The 8,105-nt window shown below is 37.5% G+C and overlaps 1 protein-coding gene across 1 annotated transcript in view; it reads left to right on the top strand.

Annotated features, from left to right (window-relative positions):
• Positions 1–481: 481 nt before the first annotated feature.
• Positions 482–8,105, top strand: part of BBOX1 (gamma-butyrobetaine hydroxylase 1) — a 71,185-nt gene continuing 63,561 nt past the window's right edge. The window contains exon 1 of the mRNA XM_004708401.4: positions 482–833. The gene's annotated coding sequence lies outside the window, so the exon portion shown is untranslated. The remainder of the gene's footprint in view (positions 834–8,105) is intronic.

Raw genomic sequence — 8,105 nt, 5'->3', positions numbered from 1 at the left:
CAGAGAAGCCCCGTGTTCTTTGGTAACAACAGGCCTTTCTAGCCAAAGTGTAACAGAAGGCAGGCTGTGGGCCAGGACAACCAATCCTAGTCTTCCTCTTAGCCCCTAGCACCTAATTAGTCACACTCCTTACAAAGAGGTTTATATGGGAATATATACTAAGGGCAAATAGCTACCACTTCACTTCTGACCAGGTGGGAGCTGGTAATTCTTCCCTGGTCAATGTACATCTCATCTCAATGCTTGATCTCTAAGTGAGTGATGCCAAAAAAAAAAAAAGCTATCACAGTAAACAGATAAGGGAGGAAAAAAAGTGAAACAGCTTGTTCTCTTGCTCCTGTTGTTGCTTCAGCCCAGAAACAGAACATAGGAGACAGGTGAGAACAGCCTTTCCTCCCACCTAAAAAAGATTGAAATGCAGCGTATGTTTTGCATTGAGACCCAGGGCATTTGTGGTTTCAGCACCTGCTAAAGTTAAAGTATTTTCTCTTACTAACTGCTTCCCCTTTAGGCCAAAAAACTTCTTGTCTCTTTACCTTTTTTTTTTTATTTTTTTAAACCACCTACCTCCCTTCAGGAGTTATTGCACCTTCAGATTGGGACATCCTCATGTGTGAACCCCAGCTGTGTCTGGGGGCAGGGCCACAGTGCGACTGCCAGGAACAGAGAGGCTTCCAAGGACCTGCCCCACATTAGAACCAGGGCGGACCAGCCCTGGGATGTGACTGGCATCCAGAGGCCTTCTTCCCAAAGGACATTTAGGACTAAAGCTCAAGTGTTCTTTCCTGGGGAAGTTTTACATAAGTTGGCACCCAACCCTCAACTGAGAACAGGTATGCTTAACCTCAACTTTCTTGTATTTTAAGAGCTTGTGTGTTGGGGGGCGGGGGGGGGGGGGCAGCATTCAATTGGAACTCCAGTCAAATGTATCCTGCATCCATGTGGGCTGCAATGGAAGATGGCCCTTCAGACGTTTGGAGTAGACTTGATTAAGGAATGCAGTGGATCTGATTGCTTCTTGGCAGCTATTCCACAATTATGCTTGGCTCAGTCTAGTAATCAAATTACTTTGTAATCCCAAAGTTAACTCAGAATGTGCATGGAGGTGACAGAGAGGTTATGGTCTAAAAAGCAAACTGGATTGGTGGTAGGACAACAGGCCGCCTGGCTGGATTCTGGAAATGTTCCCTAAGTAATCCATGACCTCGTCCAAAGAAAGATGACTGCATATTATACTTTGGACTTTTGTCAAACCTAAAAAGCGAATAAAACATGTTTCTTCGGAACATTGCTCAAATCAAATCTTTGTGTACCTTTTTGATTGTTTTTCTCCCTGAAAGAAAATCAAGCTGAACTAGCATAGTTATTCTGCACCCATTTGACTGAAAATGGAGGCTTTTTATTGCAGAATATATGTTCTGGTTTGAAATAATTCAGGAATCTTTGTAATATCTAGGCCCAATTCTCTATGTCACATCGATAAATAAATGCCTTGATAATTTAAGCCCCAGTATGAATATGGTAATTCCACTTGGGTGGACCTTAATCAATCCCTTTTAATAATTTAGGATATAAGTGATTGGGAGAGAACTGATACTTTCAAAAGATAGCAGGCAAATGGCTGACACAAAAGAATGGACTGGTACTTTTAAAGTCTTTATAGAATTCATTATTTACATGAGAAAATATTCACAAATTTTAAAGTATCTTTGTCACTTACTAAACCAAATCAGAGAACGTCTAAGCTGAAAGGACTTAGGTAGTAAGTAGCACGGGTAGAAGATATCTGTACTCAAATTGGATTAAAGTTCGGACACCACACATCTGGGCTGGTCTACCATTAGTGTGGCAAATAGATGGCCATCAAGTCAATTCTGAATCAGAGTCACTTTATAGGACAGAGTAGAACTTCCCACATGGGGTTTCCAGGGATATAAATCTACAGAGCAATAGCCTGTCACATCTTTCTTCCATAGAGTAGGAGAGTAGGTAGTAGATTCAAAGCACCAACTTCTCAATTAGTAGTCAACTACTAAACCACTGTACTACCAGGACTCTTCCTATCCTTACCAGGTAAAAATTAATAGGTTATGATATAAATTTTGAAAAGTAAAATAATTTCATACTTTTAAATAGTATTTTTAAGCCTCTCTCTATAGTATAGCATCTAGAAAACATTTCTTTCTGCTCTCTCCCTTCAAAGCCAAAATATCTAATGGGAAGTCAACTGACACTCAACGACCTTGAGAATAAGCTGCTTTGTTAATAGTACTACAAATTGAAGTCATTGTTTATAAAGTTTTCCGGTCCGATTGTCCATGATCTTGTATTGTGTCATGGTTAAGATACTGATTTCCTCTGCTTTCTAGTTAAGAGTTACTTCCCTTCTTCAAGTTCAAGCTTTGTGGAAAATGGAAGTGATGGCACCAATCTCAACAGGCTTTCTGGAGGATTAAATAAGGATTGGAAAGTGCATAATTTCCTCTTAAGACTATTTGAATGAGTAATTATTTTTGAATTCTGAATTTTTATTTAAAATTCTTAATTTACATCCTTAGTAGACATCCTACCGTAGCAGTCAGATTGACATTGCTAGTGTAAGTACACTAAATTAGCAAACTGAGGTCGCAAGTGTCTTTTCCAACTGATCATGCCTGGTATCTCTGAGCTTCCATTTCCCCTGGTTGTCAAATGAGGGCACTGAACTCAGCAAAATTGCATGTGACTTCTGGCCACAAAGAGGAGCACTGGCAGTATAGTGGTTATGTGTTGGGGTACCATCCTCATGGTCAGCAGTTCAAAACCACCAGCAGTTCTGCAGGAGAAAGATTGGGCTTTCTACTCTCATAAACAGTTACAGTTTTGGAAACGCACAGGGGTCACATGATTTAATGGCAGTGAGTACTAACCACAAAACTTATAGTTGTAAATGCCCTTTATTTACAAAATCCATGTATGCACTAACTTTCAGACCTACTTTCTTGATTTTTCAAACAGTATTAGAGAAATCAAAAGACAAAAGTTGAGTTTTCTGATTAGGAAAAGGAAAAAGCAATAGGCAAAAATTGTATCTATCATTAAAGAAGAGGAATTTCTAAAACAAAATTACTTGGGACAAACAAGAGTCTCAAATAGTTTCCCTGCTCATTCTCTCGCGCGCACATGCTCTCTCTCGCTCTCTCTTTCTCTCTCTCTTGTCAGTGGTAGGTGGGAATCTTAAAACAAAAAAACACACACAAAAAACCACAGTTCCCCATAACTCGAAAGATAAAAATATAATGGGTCAACTGGAAAAAAAACCCCACATCCATTTTTTCAGAACAGGCAAAAATACTCTTTGCCATCAAAAGTAGTTTAATATTTAATAAACTAAGTTAAAATTATAGGTAAAAAGAAGCAAAGTGCAAATTAAGCATAAAATATTCATTCAATATATGCTCTTTAATTTGACCCCCAAAAAGTCTCATTATTTAGATAGGTATATATCTCAATTAAAAAACAAACCCACTGCCATCGAGACCACTCCAATTCATAACAACACTTTAGAACGGAGAAGAACTGCTTCTGTAGGTTTCTGAGACGGTAATTCTTCACTAGAGTAGAAAGCCTCATATTTCTCCTTAGGGGCTGCTAGTGGTTTCAAACTGCTGACCCTCTGATTAGCATCCTAACATGTGGTGTTATAACTATGCCACCGGGGCCCCATACCTGATATAGCCAAGGGTATTTATATTTCACTTATCTATAGAGACACAATAGCACATCAAATACCGAAATAGCCATGATGATTCTGCTGGGCTTGATTCTAGCAAGTGAGCTAAATTAAAAATGAAATTTAAAAAAATCACACCTAATTATTTTCAGAAAGAAGTTTCTTTCCAGTGTTAGTAATCATTATTTTGTTGCTGTTACTCTTTTTGTTTTGGATTTTTTTTATATTCTCTTGTGTTTTTGGTGAAAGTTTGCACAGCAATTTAGGTCCCCAGTTCTCCATTTCCATACGAATGTTTCAGTGACATTGACTACAGTGTTTATAATACATGGACATTCTCATTATTTCCATTAGCCTCTAGTTTCTTTGTCCAAATGCGTTTTCATTTTTGTTTTAAAGTGATTGATGAATGGTAGGTTGGGGGATTATTGTTGTTGCAATTGTTGATATGTTAATTTCTAAAATTTTCATCATCTTTTCCCCAGTAGACTTGTGAACAAGTCATAAAAGCTTAAGATGGAAATTATTTTCCCTTTGCTGTGCATTTGTTTGGATTACCAGTCCTATGTGTCATGAAGTTAAGAAAAAGGTTGTGAAGAATCAATATATCTTGCCAAGTTCCTTCATAGATATCCAAATAATTCAATTTCACCAACACCCAAGCCATTCCAGTTTTCCCACACACTCCCTGTGTCTGTAGCAGTCTCTGTCACTGAAGGTGGTAATACCTCCACGCCCCTTATAATGAATGTATCTACAGGATTTCGTTTGACCGGGTGGGCTGGACAGAAAGTCTCAGGTTTTTCTAATGCCTGAAAACATACTAGTTCTTTTCTTTCTAGTTAAAATCTGCTACATAAAAAAAAAAGATGAAAAGAGAGAGAAAGTGGAAGGCTTAAAATAGTAGGCTGGAATGCAATAGTATTTGTTGATGCAGGTGTCCATGGGTGTGATCGCATCAGCTGTGGATGGGACATGACACCTTTCCATCTTTGAGTAAAGGAACCATGTCAAGGGTGGCTGAAAATGTGTCTTGCAAAGTTTGTGCCCAATGTGTCAAAAATTTAAGTGGTACAAAAATCTTTTCAACCAAAATTAGTTTTACTCATTAGAGAATTTGTCATTGAAAGTGAGCTGTGGCTAGGATAGTTATTCACACATTGAAATTTGATGATTAAAATAAATAAGACTTTTCTCCTTAATTGCCTGACTCCCTTTGAGAACTTAAGTTGAATTCTACAACCATCTATATCTTTATTTACAACCCTTTTTCCTCTCTTGCTTATTTGGGTAATTGCAATTGCTTTTCCATTGGGTTGTAAGGAAGATTCGTTGACTTGTTGTATATGAAGCACATCAGAACAGTGACTGGCATGAAAAGCATCACTACAAACTATACTACGATTACTACCACTAGTACAACTACTTCTACTACTATCACTACTACTGATGCTTACTGTTGTGTGCTATCAAGTTGATTTTGACTCACGACCCTATAGGAAAAAATAGAATTGCTACTTAAGGCTTTCTATCCTATATGTATTTGCTATAGGAGTAGATGGCCAAGTTTTTTCTTCTGTGGAGTGGCTGGTGGGGTCCAACCACCAATCTTTCAGTCAGTAGCAGAGAACTTGATCTATTAGCAGTTAAATACATTAGCTGTTAATTAACTTCCAACATAATTAAAACCATTCATTTTCTTATAAAACAGAAACCTTCTTGATATCCTATTGTGGTAGTTTCAATTTATTGTCAATTGGAGACTATTAAGAGTGAAGGGGTGGAGTTTAGTCTGTCAATCAGTCGCAGCTTGATGGCCACATTTGGAGTGCTAAGGAGATAAATAGCACTGGAGGAGGGACACATGCACACTCCCTGGGAGGCATTCCTGCTAAGACACATGGAGCAATGTTGGTGCCCTGGAGCTGGAGAAACCACATAAACACCCCTGCCAGCATGAGATACTTACACCGCCACTGGATCCATAAGACTTTCCACCCACTGGCTTGTGATCTTCCTGATTTTTGTGTCATTTCATGTGTTTCTTGAGTCTGAATAAGTCTTTAAGACTAACATCGGACATATGGGCTAGTATCAGACTTATGGATTTGATCTGGGTCGGGCTGGGATGTTTTCTCAATATACAATTGTTCTTTTATATAAAGCTCTTTCTCACACACATATGAGTATCTATGAATTTGTTTCTCTAGTCAACCTGGACTAACACACTTATAAATTAGTTACCATTATTCTTCTAAACCCTCAGGCCAAAAGAAATCATGCTAGATAGTCTATACTTTTCTTTCATGTGTCCTTTAAAAGGCTAAACAAGTATCATTGATTCCAATTCATAGTGACCCTATATAGGGTTTCTAAGGCTATAAATCTTTACAAGATTAGAAAGCCTCATATTTCTCTCCCAGAATTAATGGTGGATTTGACCTGTCAACCTTGAAGTTAGCAGTTCAATGCTTACCTGAGCTTTTCTGACAGTGCCAGGGCTCCTCTTTCACACAAGGTACTGATTTTTCTGTCATTTGTGTTGGGAATAATATATCAATGACATCTTGTATAATTTACGGCCTCAGATTTTGGGTGACATTGATAAACTGGAGACTAACCATGACAGCAATTTTGAAAGTTATGGAATGCAAAAGTCACATCTCACAATGAAAAAGGTAGGTAGACTTGGCTTACAGAAGAGGGAATAAAAGGGACATATGGCGACAATCTACAACTGAAGGACTATTAATGAGAGAGAAATGCATCCTTTATTTTTTTTGAGAAGCCAAGGTAGGGTCTATATGTGACATTAATTTTAAAAGAAAAATATATCAGCATAAGAAGGTAATCTTCAAGCCATCTGTGTGGGTAAGTTCCAGAAAAGAATAAGTTGATAACTAAAATATGATACACAAATAGAATATAAACCTGCTTCTATTTCTTTGTGATCGCTTTACAATCTCTGCCATTTTCTTTGAAAAACTTCTCAATCTGCTTGCCACCAATTGGTGGAACCAATAGTGTGGAACTAAGAAGAAAACAGCATAACTATATGCATAGCAAGCAACCACAACTTCAACTGGAGTCAACATGAAAATGGATCCTCTGGTGCATTTCATAATTATCTTTAATAGCTCTACTGATTTTCTTTTAAATCAAACTTACAAAATAATTGCAGCCAAAAAGGAAAAAAAGGAATAAAGTCATTATCTTTCCTAACAGTCTTGGTTTGCTTTGGTTTTGAAACCTCTTATTGCTAATTAGGCAGATTTTACATATTTTATATTACTCTTTAATAAAATAGTCAACGAAAGAAATGAGAACTTCTCATGAGTAAAGAAACAGAGAAGCTATTTAAAATATTTTTATATTTTATTCTATATTTTAAATATTCATATTTAAAATATATCTTTGGAACATTGTTCACATCTCATCTCCCCTTTTTAATGCTGTTTCCACTGTTTTTGTTCTAATTTCTGCTCAAGTAGATTTCTATAAAGGTCTCCAAATTAATTTTCCCATTTTTAGTCTCTATCTGCTTCCAGTGCACTATGTACAATGTCATAACTACCTTTCTAGTTTTTTGTTGTTGTTGAGATTTTTATAAGAATGTTTTTAAAGAGAACATTTTAAAAAGTCTTAAATGGGACAAGGACATGACAAAGGCAAAGAAATGTTACGATGAGGGAAATTTCATACGGTTATAATCGTGTCCAGGGGTTTTCTTATATACAGAACTTGAAAAGGGACCTAGGAGGCCAAGTAAAACTGACACTGATCGATCAACGCATCATAATTGCAGAGGAATTACTAGGATAGGAAAGGGACCATTGGAATATGTGTATTCTACCAGACAGAGTTTACAAGTTTGATACAGGGATCTCGCAAAAGCCGTACAAGCACATGCCTATGTAACCCCGCCCAATCTCCCCATGATAGTAACATCAAGGACATACCCAGAAAAGCCCCCAAAGGAGACTACCTCTCCCTGGGCTGGTCAGGTGGGTAAAGGTAATGCCTTTTCCAATGCATTTTCAGAGCAACATTATTCACATCCCTGGTTGAAGTGCACAGGGAATTTAATGAAGGCATAATCCACATGGGAACTTTGTAAACGGATTTGGGGCTTTCATTGTCATTCATAGCATTCTGCATTTTGGGTGCTTAGAATTTAAACCCTCATATAATTTCTTTCTCTGACCATGGATTTTATTATTTACAATCCTTGGTACACACAGCCGTGTGCTCCTTTTGTGCCAACTGAGCTGATACCTCATTTAGATGGCTGTTTGTTTTAACATGAGTCTTTAAGCCTCCAGATGCTTTTCTTTCGTTTTTTGTAGCTTTGGGTTTTTTTTAATCATTTTATTGGGGTCTCATACAACTCTTA

Source organism: Echinops telfairi, unplaced genomic scaffold (assembly GCF_000313985.2).
Source record: "Echinops telfairi isolate 266 unplaced genomic scaffold, ASM31398v2 ScPeMD7_60;HRSCAF=208, whole genome shotgun sequence".
NCBI classification, from domain to species: domain Eukaryota; kingdom Metazoa; phylum Chordata; class Mammalia; order Afrosoricida; family Tenrecidae; genus Echinops; species Echinops telfairi.
This window is presented reverse-complemented; position numbering and strand designations above follow the sequence as displayed.